Genomic DNA, 17696 nt, shown 5'->3' with positions numbered 1-17696 from the left:
ATGTAGAGCTTGCTCTCCCTGTCTTTGAGTACTGTCTTTTTCACTGTCCCGATGACCTCTTTGCTAACATTCTCTTCAGAGCTGCATTGAAACCAGGAACCATGTGGAGAAGGCACCCACACTGAAAATGACTGGAAGGAACATTGGGGCTTCTTCTCAGTGTCTCTGACATAGGGTTTCACTGTCCCGGGAAAGTCTCTGCTAACACCCTGCAGAGCGCTGTGCCCAATATACAGAAACGTCTTGCGGTATCTCCTAGAGGGAAAGTGCCAGGAGGAACTGTCGAGCTTGTTCTCAGTGTCTCTGAGAATTGATCTGATTATCCCTGTGACCTCTTTGCTAAGACTCTCCAGAGAGCCGTCCTCAAAACCAACACACATCTTGACATATCTCCCACATTGATCGCAGTGTCTCCAGGAACGGCATTCAAGGAGCCAGGAACTTTTCTGCCTACACTGTCCATTGAGTTGTCCTCAAAACCAATATACATCCTGCTATATCTCCCACATGGAAAGTGCCAGGAGGGAAAAGTGAGGATTATGCTTAGACTTTCTCGGAACTGCTTCAAATCAACTAGATATCTTTGTGCTGTAAATCTCCCAACAGCCAAACGCAAAAGCAGCAAACATCTCGCTGTATGTCCCACATCGAAAGTGCCAAGAGAGTAATGTAGAGCTTGCTCTCCCTGTCTTTGAGTACTGTTTTCACTGTCCCGGTTACCTCTTTGCTACCATTCTCTTCAGAGCTGCAGTGAAACCAGGAACCATGTGGAGAAGGCACCCACACTGAAAATGACTGGAAGGAACGTTGGGGCTTCTTCTCAGTGTCTCTGACATAGGGTTTCACTGTCCCGGGAAAGTCTCTGCTAACACCCTGCAGAGCGCTGTGCCCAATATACAGAAACGTCTTGCGGTATCTCCTACAGGGAAAGTGCCAGGAGGAATTGTGGAGCTTGTTCTCAGTGTCTCTGAGAATTGCTCTGATTATCCGTGTGACCTCTTTGCTAAGACTCTCCAGAGAGCCGTCCTCAAAACCAACACACATCTTGACATATCTCCCACATTGATCGCAGTGTCTTCAGGAACGGCATTCAAGGAGCCAGGAACTTTTCTGCCTACACTGTCCATTGAGTTGTCCTCAAAACCAATATACATCCTGCTATATCTCCCACATGGAAAGTGCCAGGAGGGAAAAGTGAGGATTATGCTTAGACTTTCTCGGAACTGCTTCAAATCAACTAGATATCTTTGTGCTGTAAATCTCCCAACAGCCAAGCGCAAAAGCAGCAAACATCTCGCTGTATGTCCCACATCGAAAGTGCCAAGAGAGTAATGTAGAGCTTGCTCTCCCTGTCTTTGAGTACTGTTTTCACTCTCCTGGTTACCTCTTTGCTAACATTCTCTTCAGAGCTGCAGTGAAACCAGGAACCATGTGGAGAAGGCACCCACACTGAAAATGCCTGGAAGGAACGTTGGGGCTTCTTCTCAGTGTCTCTGACATAGGGTTTCACTGTCCCGGGAAAGTCTCTGCTAACACCCTGCAGAGCGCTGTGCCCAATATACAGAAACGTCTTGCGGTATCTCCTACAGGGAAAGTGCCAGGAGGAATTGTGGAGCTTGTTCTCAGTGTCTCTGAGAATTGATCTGATTATCCCTGTGACCTCTTTGCTAAGACTCTCCAGAGAGCCGTCCTCAAAACAAACACACATCTTGACATATCTCCCACATTTATCACAGGGTCTCCAGAAAAGGCATTCAAGGAGCCGGGAACTTTTCTCCCTACACTGTCCGTTGAGTTGTCCTCAAAACCAATATACATCCTGCTATATCTCCCACATGGAAAGTGCCAGGAGGGAAAAGTGAGGATTATGCTTAGACTTTCTCGGAACTGCTTCAAATCAACTAGATATCTTTGTGCTGTAAATCTCCCAACAGCCAAACGCAAAAGCAGCAAACATCTCGCTGTATGTCCCACATCGAAAGTGCCAAGAGAGTAATGTAGAGCTTGCTCTCCCTGTCTTTGAGTACTGTTTTCACTGTCCCGGTTACCTCTTTGCTACCATTCTCTTCAGAGCTGCAGTGAAACCAGGAACCATGTGGAGAAGGCACCCACACTGAAAATGACTGGAAGGAACGTTGGGGCTTCTTCTCAGTGTCTCTGACATAGGGTTTCACTGTCCCGGGAAAGTCTCTGCTAACACCCTGCAGAGCGCTGTGCCCAATATACAGAAACGTCTTGCGGTATCTCCTACAGGGAAAGTGCCAGGAGGAATTGTGGAGCTTGTTCTCAGTGTCTCTGAGAATTGCTCTGATTATCCGTGTGACCTCTTTGCTAAGACTCTCCAGAGAGCCGTCCTCAAAACCAACACACATCTTGACATATCTCCCACATTGATCGCAGTGTCTTCAGGAACGGCATTCAAGGAGCCAGGAACTTTTCTGCCTACACTGTCCATTGAGTTGTCCTCAAAACCAATATACATCCTGCTATATCTCCCACATGGAAAGTGCCAGGAGGGAAAAGTGAGGATTATGCTTAGACTTTCTCGGAACTGCTTCAAATCAACTAGATATCTTTGTGCTGTAAATCTCCCAACAGCCAAGCGCAAAAGCAGCAAACATCTCGCTGTATGTCCCACATCGAAAGTGCCAAGAGAGTAATGTAGAGCTTGCTCTCCCTGTCTTTGAGTACTGTTTTCACTCTCCTGGTTACCTCTTTGCTAACATTCTCTTCAGAGCTGCAGTGAAACCAGGAACCATGTGGAGAAGGCACCCACACTGAAAATGCCTGGAAGGAACGTTGGGGCTTCTTCTCAGTGTCTCTGACATAGGGTTTCACTGTCCCGGGAAAGTCTCTGCTAACACCCTGCAGAGCGCTGTGCCCAATATACAGAAACGTCTTGCGGTATCTCCTACAGGGAAAGTGCCAGGAGGAATTGTGGAGCTTGTTCTCAGTGTCTCTGAGAATTGATCTGATTATCCCTGTGACCTCTTTGCTAAGACTCTCCAGAGAGCCGTCCTCAAAACCAACACACGTCTTGACATATCTCCCACATTGATCACAGGGTCTCCAGAAACGGCATTCAATGAGCCGGGAACTTTTCTCCCTACACTGTCCATTGAGTTGTCCTCAAAACCAGTATACATCCTGCTATATCTCCCACATGGAAAGTGCCAGGTAGGAAATGTAGAGCTTGTTCTCCCTGTCTTTGAGTACTGCTTTCTACTCTCCTGGTTACCTCTTTGCTAACGTTCTCTCGAGAGAGTTGTGCTCCAAACCAAAGCACACCTTGACATATCTCCCACATGGAAAGTGCTATTAGGCAATTGTAGGATTTGATCGCAGTGTCTCTCCAGGAACGGCATTCAGTGAGCCGGGAACTTTTCTGCCTACACTGTCCACTGAGTTGTCCTCAAAACCGATATATATCCTGCTATATCTACTACATGGAAAGTGCCAAGAGAATAATGTAGAGCTTGCTCTCCCTGTCTTTGAGTACTGTTTTCACTGTCCCAATGACCTCTTTGCTAACATTCTCTTCAGAGCTGCATTGAAACCAGGAACCATGTGGAGAAGGCACCCACACTGAAAATGCCTGGAAGGAACATTGGGGCTTCTTCTCAGTGTCTCTGACATAGGGTTTCACTGTCCCGGGAAAGTCTCTGCTAACACCCTGCAGAGCGCTGTGCCCAATATACAGAAACGTCTTGCGGTATCTCCTAGAGGGAAAGTGCCAGGAGGAACTGTCGAGCTTGTTCTCAGTGTCTCTGAGAATTGCTCTGATTATCCGTGTGACCTCTTTGCTAAGACTCTCCAGAGAGCCGTCCTCAAAACCAACACACATCTTGACATATCTCCCACATTGATCGCAGTGTCTCCAGGAACGGCATTCAAGGAGCCAGGAACTTTTCTGCCTACACTGTCCATTGAGTTGTCCTCAAAACCAATATACATCCTGCTATATCTCCCACATGGAAAGTGCCAGGAGGGAAAAGTGAGGATTATGCTTAGACTTTCTCGGAACCGCTTCAAATCAACTAGATATCTTTGTGCTGTAAATCTCCCAACAGCCAAACGCAAAAGCAGCAAACATCTCGCTGTATGTCCCACATCGAAAGTGCCAAGAGAGTAATGTAGAGCTTGCTCTCCCTGTCTTTGAGTACTGTTTTCACTGTCCCGGTTACCTCTTTGCTAACATTCTCTTCAGAGCTGCAGTGAAACCAGGAACCATGTGGAGAAGGCACCCACACTGAAAATGACTGGAAGGAACGTTGGGGCTTCTTCTCAGTGTCTCTGACATAGGGTTTCACTGTCCCGGGAAAGTCTCTGCTAACACCCTGCAGAGCGCTGTGCCCAATATACAGAAACGTCTTGCGGTATCTCCTACAGGGAAAGTGCCAGGAGGAACTGTCGAGCTTGTTCTCAGTGTCTCTGAGAATTGCTCTGATTATCCCTGTGACCTCTTTGCTAAGACTCTCCAGAGAGCCGTCCTCAAAACCAACACACATCTTGACATATCTCCCACATTGATCACAGGGTCTCCAGAAACGGCATTCAATGAGCCGGGAACTTTTCTCCCTACACTGTCCATTGAGTTGTCCTCAAAACCAATATACATCCTGCTATATCTCCCACATGGAAAGTGCCAGGTAGGAAATGTAGAGCTTGTTCTCCCTGTCTTTGAGTACTGCTTTCTACTCTCCTGGTTACCTCTTTGCTAACGTTCTCTCGAGAGAGTTGTGCTCCAAACCAAAGCACACCTTGACATATCTCCCACATGGAAAGTGCTATTAGGCAATTGTAGGATTTGATCGCAGTGTCTCTCCAGGAACGGCATTCAGTGAGCCAGGAACTTTTCTGCCTACACTGTCCACTGAGTTGTCCTCAAAACCGATATATATCCTGCTATATCTACTACATGGAAAGTGCCAAGAGAATAATGTAGAGCTTGCTCTCCCTGTCTTTGAGTACTGTTTTCACTGTCCCAATGACCTCTTTGCTAACATTCTCTTCAGAGCTGCATTGAAACCAGGAACCATGTGGAGAAGGCACCCACACTGAAAATGCCTGGAAGCAACATTGGGGCTTCTTCTCAGTGTCTCTGACATAGGGTTTCACTGTCCCGGGAAAGTCTCTGCTAACACCCTGCAGAGCGCTGTGCCCAATATACAGAAACGTCTTGCGGTATCTCCTACAGGGAAAGTGCCAGGAGGAACTGTCGAGCTTGTTCTCAGTGTCTCTGAGAATTGATCTGATTATCCCTGTGACCTCTTTGCTAAGACTCTCCAGAGAGCCGTCCTCAAAACCAACACACATCTTGACATATCTCCCACATTGATCGCAGTGTCTCCAGGAACGGCATTCAAGGAGCCAGGAACTTTTCTGCCTACACTGTCCATTGAGTTGTCCTCAAAACCAATATACATCCTGCTATATCTCCCACATGGAAAGTGCCAGGAGGGAAAAGTGAGGATTATGCTTAGACTTTCTCGGAACTGCTTCAAATCAACTAGATATCTTTGTGCTGTAAATCTCCCAACAGCCAAACGCAAAAGCAGCAAACATCTCGCTGTATGTCCCACATCGAAAGTGCCAAGAGAGTAATGTAGAGCTTGCTCTCCCTGTCTTTGAGTACTGTTTTCACTGTCCCGGTTACCTCTTTGCTAACATTCTCTTCAGAGCTGCAGTGAAACCAGGAACCATGTGGAGAAGGCACCCACACTGAAAATGACTGGAAGGAACGTTGGGGCTTCTTCTCAGTGTCTCTGACATAGGGTTTCACTGTCCCGGGAAAGTCTCTGCTAACACCCTGCAGAGCGCTGTGCCCAATATACAGAAACGTCTTGCGGTATCTCCTACAGGGAAAGTGCCAGGAGGAACTGTCGAGCTTGTTCTCAGTGTCTCTGAGAATTGCTCTGATTATCCGTGTGACCTCTTTGCTAAGACTCTCCAGAGAGCCGTCCTCAAAACCAACACACATCTTGACATATCTCCCACATTGATCACAGGGTCTCCAGAAACGGCATTCAATGAGCCGGGAACTTTTCTCCCTACACTGTCCATTGAGTTGGCCTCAAAACCAATATACATCCTGCTATATCTCCCACATGGAAAGTGCCAGGTAGGAAATGTAGAGCTTGTTCTCCCTGTCTTTGAGTACTGCTTTCTACTCTCCTGGTTACCTCTTTGCTAACGTTCTCTCGAGAGAGTTGTGCTCCAAACCAAAGCACACCTTGACATATCTCCCACATGGAAAGTGCTATTAGGCAATTGTAGGATTTGATCGCAGTGTCTCTCCAGGAACGGCATTCAGTGAGCCGGGAACTTTTCTGCCTACACTGTCCACTGAGTTGTCCTCAAAACCGATATATATCCTGCTATATCTACTACATGGAAAGTGCCAAGAGAATAATGTAGAGCTTGCTCTCCCTGTCTTTGAGTACTGTTTTCACTGTCCCAATGACCTCTTTGCTAACATTCTCTTCAGAGCTGCATTGAAACCAGGAACCATGTGGAGAAGGCACCCACACTGAAAATGCCTGGAAGCAACATTGGGGCTTCTTCTCAGTGTCTCTGACATAGGGTTTCACTGTCCCGGGAAAGTCTCTGCTAACACCCTGCAGAGCGCTGTGCCCAATATACAGAAACGTCTTGCGGTATCTCCTACAGGGAAAGTGCGAGGAGGAACTGTCGAGCTTGTTCTCAGTGTCTCTGAGAATTGATCTGATTATCCCTGTGACCTCTTTGCTAAGACTCTCCAGAGAGCCGTCCTCAAAACCAACACACATCTTGACATATCTCCCACACTGATCGCAGTGTCTCCAGGAACGGCATTCAAGGAGCCAGGAACTTTTCTGCCTACACTGTCCATTGAGTTGTCCTCAAAACCAATATACATCCTGCTATATCTCCCACATGGAAAGTGCCAGGAGGGAAAAGTGAGGATTATGCTTAGACTTTCTCGGAACTGCTTCAAATCAACTAGATATCTTTGTGCTGTAAATCTCCCAACAGCCAAACGCAAAAGCAGCAAACATCTCGCTGTATGTCCCACATCGAAAGTGCCAAGAGAGTAATGTAGAGCTTGCTCTCCCTGTCTTTGAGTACTGTTTTCACTGTCCCGGTTACCTCTTTGCTAACATTCTCTTCAGAGCTGCAGTGAAACCAGGAACCATGTGGAGAAGGCACCCACACTGAAAATGCCTGGAAGGAACGTTGGGGCTTCTTCTCAGTGTCTCTGACATAGGGTTTCACTGTCCCGGGAAAGTCTCTGCTAACACCCTGCAGAGCGCTGTGCCCAATATACAGAAACGTCTTGCGGTATCTCCTACAGGGAAAGTGCCAGGAGGAACTGTCGAGCTTGTTCTCAGTGTCTCTGAGAATTGCTCTGATTATCCCTGTGACCTCTTTGCTAAGACTCTCCAGAGAGCCGTCCTCAAAACCAACACACATCTTGACATATCTCCCACATTGATCACGGGGTCTCCAGAAACGGCATTCAATGAGCCGGGAACTTTTCTCCCTACACTGTCCATTGAGTTGTCCTCAAAACCAATATACATCCTGCTATATCTCCCACATGGAAAGTGCCAGGTAGGAAATGTAGAGCTTGTTCTCCCTGTCTTTGAGTACTGCTTTCTACTCTCCTGGTTACCTCTTTGCTAACGTTCTCTCGAGAGAGTTGTGCTCCAAACCAAAGCACACCTTGACATATCTCCCACATGGAAAGTGCTATTAGGCAATTGTAGGATTTGATCGCAGTGTCTCTCCAGGAACGGCATTCAGTGAGCCAGGAACTTTTCTGCCTACACTGTCCACTGAGTTGTCCTCAAAACCGATATATATCCTGCTATATCTACTACATGGAAAGTGCCAAGAGAATAATGTAGAGCTTGCTCTCCCTGTCTTTGAGTACTGTCTTTTTCACTGTCCCGATGACCTCTTTGCTAACATTCTCTTCAGAGCTGCATTGAAACCAGGAACCATGTGGAGAAGGCACCCACACTGAAAATGCCTGGAAGGAACATTGGGGCTTCTTCTCAGTGTCTCTGACATAGGGTTTCACTGTCCCGGGAAAGTCTCTGCTAACACCCTGCAGAGCGCTGTGCCCAATATACAGAAACGTCTTGCGGTATCTCCTACAGGGAAAGTGCCAGGAGGAACTGTCGAGCTTGTTCTCAGTGTCTCTGAGAATTGATCTGATTATCCCTGTGACCTCTTTGCTAAGACTCTCCAGAGAGCCGTCCTCAAAACCAACACACATCTTGACATATCTCCCTCATTGATCGCAGTGTCTCCAGGAACGGCATTCAAGGAGCCAGGAACTTTTCTGCCTACACTGTCCATTGAGTTGTCCTCAAAACCAATATACATCCTGCTATATCTCCCACATGGAAAGTGCCAGGAGGGAAAAGTGAGGATTATGCTTAGACTTTCTCGGAACTGCTTCAAATCAACTAGATATCTTTGTGCTGTAAATCTCCCAACAGCCAAACGCAAAAGCAGCAAACATCTCGCTGTATGTCCCACATCGAAAGTGCCAAGAGAGTAATGTAGAGCTTGCTCTCCCTGTCTTTGAGTACTGTTTTCACTGTCCCGGTTACCTCTTTGCTAACATTCTCTTCAGAGCTGCAGTGAAACCAGGAACCATGTGGAGAAGGCACCCACGCTGAAAATGCCTGGAAGGAACGTTGGGGCTTCTTCTCAGTGTCTCTGACATAGGGTTTCACTGTCCCGGGAAAGTCTCTGCTAACACCCTGCAGAGCGCTGTGCCCAATATACAGAAACGTCTTGCGGTATCTCCTACAGGGAAAGTGCCAGGAGGAACTGTCGAGCTTGTTCTCAGTGTCTCTGAGAATTGCTCTGATTATCCCTGTGACCTCTTTGCTAAGACTCTCCAGAGAGCCGTCCTCAAAACCAACACAAATCTTGACATATCTCCCACATTGATCGCAGGGTCTCCAGAAACGGCATTCAATGAGCCGGGAACTTTTCTCCCTACACTGTCCATTGAGTTGTCCTCAAAACCAGTATACATCCTGCTATATCTCCCACATGGAAAGTGCCAGGTAGGAAATGTAGAGCTTGTTCTCCCTGTCTTTGAGTACTGCTTTCTACTCTCCTGGTTACCTCTTTGCTAATGTTCTCGAGAGAGAGTTGTGCTCCAAACCAAAGCACACCTTGACATACCTCCCACATGGAAAGTGCTATTAGGCAATTGTAGGATTTGATCGCAGTGTCTCTCCAGGAACGGCATTCAGTGAGCCAGGAACTTTTCTGCCTACACTGTCCACTGAGTTGTCCTCAAAACCGATATATATCCTGCTATATCTACTACATGGAAAGTGCCAAGAGAATAATGTAGAGCTTGCTCTCCCTGTCTTTGAGTACTGTTTTCACTGTCCCGGTTACCTCTTTGCTAACATTCTCTTCAGAGCTGCAGTGAAACCAGGAACCATGTGGAGAAGGCACCCACGCTGAAAATGCCTGGAAGGAACGTTGGGGCTTCTTCTCAGTGTCTCTGACATAGGGTTTCACTGTCCCGGGAAAGTCTCTGCTAACACCCTGCAGAGCGCTGTGCCCAATATACAGAAACGTCTTGCGGTATCTCCTACAGGGAAAGTGCCAGGAGGAATTGTGGAGCTTGTTCTCAGTGTCTCTGAGAATTGATCTGATTATCCCTGTGACCTCTTTGCTAAGACTCTCCAGAGAGCCGTCCTCAAAACAAACACACATCTTGACATATCTCCCACATTGATCGCAGTGTCTCCAGCAACGGCATTCAAGGAGCCAGGACCTTTTCTGCCTACACTGTCCATTGAGTTGTCCTCAAAACCAATATACATCCTGCTATATCTCCCACATGGAAAGTGCCAGGAGGGAAAAGTGAGGATTATGCTTAGACTTTCTCGGAACTGCTTCAAATCAACTAGATATCTTTGTGCTGTAAATCTCCCAACAGCCAAACGCAAAAGCAGCAAACATCTCGCTGTATGTCCCACATCGAAAGTGCCAAGAGAGTAATGTAGAGCTTGCTCTCCCTGTCTTTGAGTACTGTTTTCACTGTCCCGGTTACCTCTTTGCTAACATTCTCTTCAGAGCTGCAGTGAAACCAGGAACCATGTGGAGAAGGCACCCACACTGAAAATGCCTGGAAGGAACGTTGGGGCTTCTTCTCAGTGTCTCTGACATAGGGTTTCACTGTCCCGGGAAAGTCTCTGCTAACACCCTGCAGAGCGCTGTGCCCAATATACAGAAACGTCTTGCGGTATCTCCTACAGGGAAAGTGCCAGGAGGAATTGTGGAGCTTGTTCTCAGTGTCTCTGAGAATTGCTCTGATTATCCCTGTGACCTCTTTGCTAAGACTCTCCAGAGAGCCGTCCTCAAAACCAACACACATCTTGACATATCTCCCACATTGATCACAGGGTCCCCAGAAACGGCATTCAATGAGCCGGGAACTTTTCTCCCTACACTGTCCATTGAGTTGTCCTCAAAACCAGTATACATCCTGCTATATCTCCCACATGGAAAGTGCCAGGTAGGAAATGTAGAGCTTGTTCTCCCTGTCTTTGAGTACTGCTTTCTACTCTCCTGGTTACCTCTTTGCTAACGTTCTCTCGAGAGAGTTGTGCTCCAAACCAAAGCACACCTTGACATATCTCCCACATGGAAAGTGCTATTAGGCAATTGTAGGATTTGATCGCAGTGTCTCTCCAGGAACGGCATTCAGTGAGCCAGGAACTTTTCTGCCTACACTGTCCACTGAGTTGTCCTCAAAACCGATATATATCCTGCTATATCTACTACATGGAAAGTGCCAAGAGAATAATGTAGAGCTTGCTCTCCCTGTCTTTGAGTACTGTTTTCACTGTCCCGGTTACCTCTTTGCTAACATTCTCTTCAGAGCTGCAGTGAAACCAGGAACCATGTGGAGAAGGCACCCACACTGAAAATGCCTGGAAGGAACGTTGGCGCTTCTTCTCAGTGTCTCTGACATAGGGTTTCACTGTCCCGGGAAAGTCTCTGCTAACACCCTGCAGAGCGCTGTGCCCAATATACGGAAACGTCTTGCGGTATCTCCTACAGGGAAAGTGCCAGGAGGAATTGTGGAGCTTGTTCTCAGTGTCTCTGAGAATTGCTCTGATTATCCCTGTGACCTCTTTGCTAAGACTCTCCAGAGAGCCGTCCTCAAAACAAACACACATCTTGACATATCTCCCACATTGATCGCAGTGTCTCCAGGAACGGCATTCAATGAGCCAGGAACTTTTCTGCCTACACTGTCCATTGAGTTGTCCTCAAAACCAATATACATCCTGCTATATCTCCCACATGGAAAGTGCCAGGAGGGAAAAGTGAGGATTATGCTTAGACTTTCTCGGAACTGCTTCAAATCAACTAGATATCTTTGTGCTGTAAATCTCCCAACAGCCAAGCGCAAAAGCAGCAAACATCTCGCTGTATGTCCCACATCGAAAGTGCCAAGAGAGTAATGTAGAGCTTGCTCTCCCTGTCTTTGAGTACTGTTTTCACTGTCCCGGTTACCTCTTTGCTAACATTCTCTTCAGAGCTGCATTGAAACCAGGAACCATGTGGAGAAGGCACCCACACTGAAAATGCCTGGAAGGAACGTTGGGGCTTCTTCTCAGTGTCTCTGACATAGGGTTTCACTGTCCCGGGAAAGTCTCTGCTAACACCCTGCACAGCGCTGTGCCCAATATACGAAAATGTCTTGCGGTATCTCCTACAGGGAAAGTGCCAGGAGGAATTGTGGAGCTTGTTCTCAGTGTCTCTGAGAATTGATCTGATTATCCCTGTGACCTCTTTGCTAAGACTCTCCAGAGAGCCGTCCTCAAAACAAACACGCATCTTGACATATCTCCCACATTGATCGCAGTGTCTCCAGGAACGGCATTCAAGGAGCCAGGACCTTTTCTGCCTACACTGTCCATTGAGTTGGCCTCAAAACCAATATACATCCTGCTATATCTCCCACATGGAAAGTGCCAGGTAGGAAATGTAGAGCTTGTTCTCCCTGTCTTTGAGTACTGCTTTCTACTCTCCTGGTTACCTCTTTGCTAACGTTCTCTCGAGAGAGTTGTGCTCCAAACCAAAGCACACCTTGACATATCTCCCACATGGAAAGTGCTATTAGGCAATTGTAGGATTTGATCGCAGTGTCTCTCCAGGAACGGCATTCAGTGAGCCAGGAACTTTTCTGCCTACACTGTCCACTGAGTTGTCCTCAAAACCGATATATATCCTGCTATATCTACTACATGGAAAGTGCCAAGAGAATAATGTAGAGCTTGCTCTCCCTGTCTTTGAGTACTGTTTTCACTGTCCCGGTTACCTCTTTGCTAACATTCTCTTCAGAGCTGCAGTGAAACCAGGAACCATGTGGAGAAGGCACCCACACTGAAAATGCCTGGAAGGAACGTTGGGGCTTCTTCTCAGTGTCTCTGACATAGGGTTTCACTGTCCCGGGAAAGTCTCTGCTAACACCCTGCAGAGCGCTGTGCCCAATATACGGAAACGTCTTGCGGTATCTCCTACAGGGAAAGTGCCAGGAGGAATTGTGGAGCTTGTTCTCAGTGTCTCTGAGAATTGATCTGATTATCCCTGTGACCTCTTTGCTAAGACTCTCCAGAGAGCCGTCCTCAAAACAAACACACATCTTGACATATCTCCCACATTGATCGCAGTGTCTCCAGGAACGGCATTCAAGGAGCCAGGAACTTTTCTGCCTACACTGTCCATTGAGTTGTCCTCAAAACCAATATACATCCTGCTATATCTCCCACATGGAAAGTGCCAGGAGGGAAAAGTGAGGATTATGCTTAGACTTTCTCGGAACTGCTTCAAATCAACTAGGTATCTTTGTGCTGTAAATCTCCCAACAGCCAAACGCAAAAGCAGCAAACATCTCGCTGTATGTCCCACATCGAAAGTGCCAAGAGAGTAATGTAGAGCTTGCTCTCCCTGTCTTTGAGTACTGTTTTCACTGTCCCGGTTACCTCTTTGCTACCATTCTCTTCAGAGCTGCAGTGAAACCAGGAACCATGTGGAGAAGGCACCCACACTGAAAATGCCTGGAAGGAACGTTGGGGCTTCTTCTCAGTGTCTCTGACATAGGGTTTCACTGTCCCGGGAAAGTCTCTGCTAACACCCTGCAGAGCGCTGTGCCCAATATACAGAAACGTCTTGCGGTATCTCCTACGGGGAAAGTGCCAGGAGGAATTGTGGAGCTTGTTCTCAGTGTCTCTGAGAATTGATCTGATTATCCCTGTGACCTCTTTGCTAAGACTCTCCAGAGAGCCGTCCTCAAAACCAACACACATCTTGACATATCTCCCACATTGATCATAGGGTCTCCAGAAACGGCATTCAATGAGCCGGGAACTTTTCTCCCTACACTGTCCATTGAGTTGTCCTCAAAACCAGTATACATCCTGCTATATCTCCCACATGGAAAGTGCCAGGTAGGAAATGTAGAGCTTGTTCTCCCTGTCTTTGAGTACTGCTTTCTACTCTCCTGGTTACCTCTTTGCTAACGTTCTCTCGAGAGAGTTGTGCTCCAAACCAAAGCACACCTTGACATATCTCCCACATGGAAAGTGCTATTAGGCAATTGTAGGATTTGATCGCAGTGTCTCTCCAGGAACGGCATTCAGTGAGCCAGGAACTTTTCTGCCTACACTGTCCATTGAGTTGTCCTCAAAACCAATATACATCCTGCTATATCTCCCACATGGAAAGTGCCAGGAGGGAAAAGTGAGGATTATGCTTAGACTTTCTCGGAACTGTTTCAAATCAACTAGATATCTTTGTGCTGTAAATCTCCCAACAGCCAAATGCAAAAGCAGCAAACATCTCGCTGTATGTCCCACATCGAAAGTGCCAAGAGAGTAATGTAGAGCTTGCTCTCCCTGTCTTTGAGTACTGTTTTCACTGTCCCGGTTACCTCTTTGCTAACATTCTCTTCAGAGCTGCATTGAAACCAGGAACCATGTGGAGAAGGCACCCACACTGAAAATGCCTGGAAGGAACGTTGGGGCTTCTTCTCAGTGTCTCTGACATAGGGTTTCACTGTCCCGGGAAAGTCTCTGCTAACACCCTGCAGAGCGCTGTGCCCAATATACAGAAACGTCTTGTGGTATCTCCTACAGGGAAAGTGCCAGGAGGAATTGTGGAGCTTGTTCTCAGTGTCTCTGAGAATTGCTCTGATTATCCCTGTGACCTCTTTGCTAAGACTCTCCAGAGAGCCGTCCTCAAAACCAACACACATCTTGACATATCTCCCACATTGATCGCAGGGTCTCCAGGAACGGCATTCAATGAGCCAGGAACATTTCTGCCTACACTGTCCATTGAGTTGTCCTCAAAACCAATATACATCCTGCTATATCTCCCACATGGAAAGTGCCAGGAGGGAAAAGTGAGGATTATGCTTAGACTTTCTCGGAACTGCTTCAAATCAACTAGATATCTTTGTGCTGTAAATCTCCCAACAGCCAAGCGCAAAAGCAGCAAACATCTCGCTGTATGTCCCACATCCAAAGTGCCAAGAGAGTAATGTAGAGCTTGCTCTCCCTGTCTTTGAGTACTGTTTTCACTGTCCCGGTTACCTCTTTGCTACCATTCTCTTCAGAGCTGCAGTGAAACCAGGAACCATGTGGAGAAGGCACCCACACTGAAAATGCCTGGAAGGAACATTAGGGCTTCTTCTCAGTGTCTCTGACATAGGGTTTCACTGTCCCGGGAAAGTCTCTGCTAACACCCTGCAGAGCGCTGTGCCCAATATACAGAAACGTCTTGCGGTATCTCCTACAGGGAAAGTGCGAGGAGGAACTGTCGAGCTTGTTCTCAGTGTCTCTGAGAATTGCTCTGATTATCCCTGTGACCTCTTTGCTAAGACTCTCCAGAGAGCCGTCCTCAAAACCAACACACATCTTGACATATCTCCCACATTGATCGCAGTGTCTCCAGGAACGGCATTCAAGGAGCCAGGAACTTTTCTGCCTACACTGTCCATTGAGTTGTCCTCAAAACCAATATACATCCTGCTATATCTCCCACATGGAAAGTGCCAGGAGGGAAAAGTGAGGATTATGCTTAGACTTTCTCGGAACCGCTTCAAATCAACTAGATATCTTTGTGCTGTAAATCTCCCAACAGCCAAACGCAAAAGCAGCAAACATCTCGCTGTATGTCCCACATCGAAAGTGCCAAGAGAGTAATGTAGAGCTTGCTCTCCCTGTCTTTGAGTACTGTTTTCACTGTCCCGGTTACCTCTTTGCTAACATTCTCTTCAGAGCTGCAGTGAAACCAGGAACCATGTGGAGAAGGCACCCACGCTGAAAATGCCTGGAAGGAACGTTGGGGCTTCTTCTCAGTGTCTCTGACATAGGGTTTCACTGTCCCGGGAAAGTCTCTGCTAACACCCTGCAGAGCGCTGTGCCCAATATACAGAAACGTCTTGCGGTATCTCCTACAGGGAAAGTGCCAGGAGGAACTGTCGAGCTTGTTCTCAGTGTCTCTGAGAATTGCTCTGATTATCCCTGTGACCTCTTTGCTAAGACTCTCCAGAGAGCCGTCCTCAAAACCAACACAAATCTTGACATATCTCCCACATTGATCGCAGGGTCTCCAGAAACGGCATTCAATGAGCCGGGAACTTTTCTCCCTACACTGTCCATTGAGTTGTCCTCAAAACCAGTATACATCCTGCTATATCTCCCACATGGAAAGTGCCAGGTAGGAAATGTAGAGCTTGTTCTCCCTGTCTTTGAGTACTGCTTTCTACTCTCCTGGTTACCTCTTTGCTAATGTTCTCGAGAGAGAGTTGTGCTCCAAACCAAAGCACACCTTGACATACCTCCCACATGGAAAGTGCTATTAGGCAATTGTAGGATTTGATCGCAGTGTCTCTCCAGGAACGGCATTCAGTGAGCCAGGAACTTTTCTGCCTACACTGTCCACTGAGTTGTCCTCAAAACCGATATATATCCTGCTATATCTACTACATGGAAAGTGCCAAGAGAATAATGTAGAGCTTGCTCTCCCTGTCTTTGAGTACTGTTTTCACTGTCCCGGTTACCTCTTTGCTAACATTCTCTTCAGAGCTGCAGTGAAACCAGGAACCATGTGGAGAAGGCACCCACACTGAAAATGCCTGGAAGGAACGTTGGCGCTTCTTCTCAGTGTCTCTGACATAGGGTTTCACTGTCCCGGGAAAGTCTCTGCTAACACCCTGCAGAGCGCTGTGCCCAATATACGGAAACGTCTTGCGGTATCTCCTACAGGGAAAGTGCCAGGAGGAATTGTGGAGCTTGTTCTCAGTGTCTCTGAGAATTGCTCTGATTATCCCTGTGACCTCTTTGCTAAGACTCTCCAGAGAGCCGTCCTCAAAACAAACACACATCTTGACATATCTCCCACATTGATCGCAGTGTCTCCAGGAACGGCATTCAATGAGCCAGGAACTTTTCTGCCTACACTGTCCATTGAGTTGTCCTCAAAACCAATATACATCCTGCTATATCTCCCACATGGAAAGTGCCAGGAGGGAAAAGTGAGGATTATGCTTAGACTTTCTCGGAACTGCTTCAAATCAACTAGGTATCTTTGTGCTGTAAATCTCCCAACAGCCAAGCGCAAAAGCAGCAAACATCTCGCTGTATGTCCCACATCGAAAGTGCCAAGAGAGTAATGTAGAGCTTGCTCTCCCTGTCTTTGAGTACTGTTTTCACTGTCCCGGTTACCTCTTTGCTAACATTCTCTTCAGAGCTGCATTGAAACCAGGAACCATGTGGAGAAGGCACCCACACTGAAAATGCCTGGAAGGAACGTTGGGGCTTCTTCTCAGTGTCTCTGACATAGGGTTTCACTGTCCCGGGAAAGTCTCTGCTAACACCCTGCACAGCGCTGTGCCCAATATACGAAAATGTCTTGCGGTATCTCCTACAGGGAAAGTGCCAGGAGGAATTGTGGAGCTTGTTCTCAGTGTCTCTGAGAATTGATCTGATTATCCCTGTGACCTCTTTGCTAAGACTCTCCAGAGAGCCGTCCTCAAAACAAACACGCATCTTGACATATCTCCCACATTGATCGCAGTGTCTCCAGGAACGGCATTCAAGGAGCCAGGACCTTTTCTGCCTACACTGTCCATTGAGTTGGCCTCAAAACCAATATACATCCTGCTATATCTCCCACATGGAAAGTGCCAGGTAGGAAATGTAGAGCTTGTTCTCCCTGTCTTTGAGTACTGCTTTCTACTCTCCTGGTTACCTCTTTGCTAACGTTCTCTCGAGAGAGTTGTGCTCCAAACCAAAGCACACCTTGACATATCTCCCACATGGAAAGTGCTATTAGGCAATTGTAGGATTTGATCGCAGTGTCTCTCCAGGAACGGCATTCAGTGAGCCAGGAACTTTTCTGCCTACACTGTCCACTGAGTTGTCCTCAAAACCGATATATATCCTGCTATATCTACTACATGGAAAGTGCCAAGAGAATAATGTAGAGCTTGCTCTCCCTGTCTTTGAGTACTGTTTTCACTGTCCCGGTTACCTCTTTGCTAACATTCTCTTCAGAGCTGCAGTGAAACCAGGAACCATGTGGAGAAGGCACCCACACTGAAAATGCCTGGAAGGAACGTTGGGGCTTCTTCTCAGTGTCTCTGACATAGGGTT

This window comes from Larus michahellis, chromosome 1 (assembly GCF_964199755.1).
Source record: "Larus michahellis chromosome 1, bLarMic1.1, whole genome shotgun sequence".
Lineage (NCBI taxonomy): Eukaryota > Metazoa > Chordata > Aves > Charadriiformes > Laridae > Larus > Larus michahellis.
Note: the sequence above shows the minus strand (reverse complement) of the source record.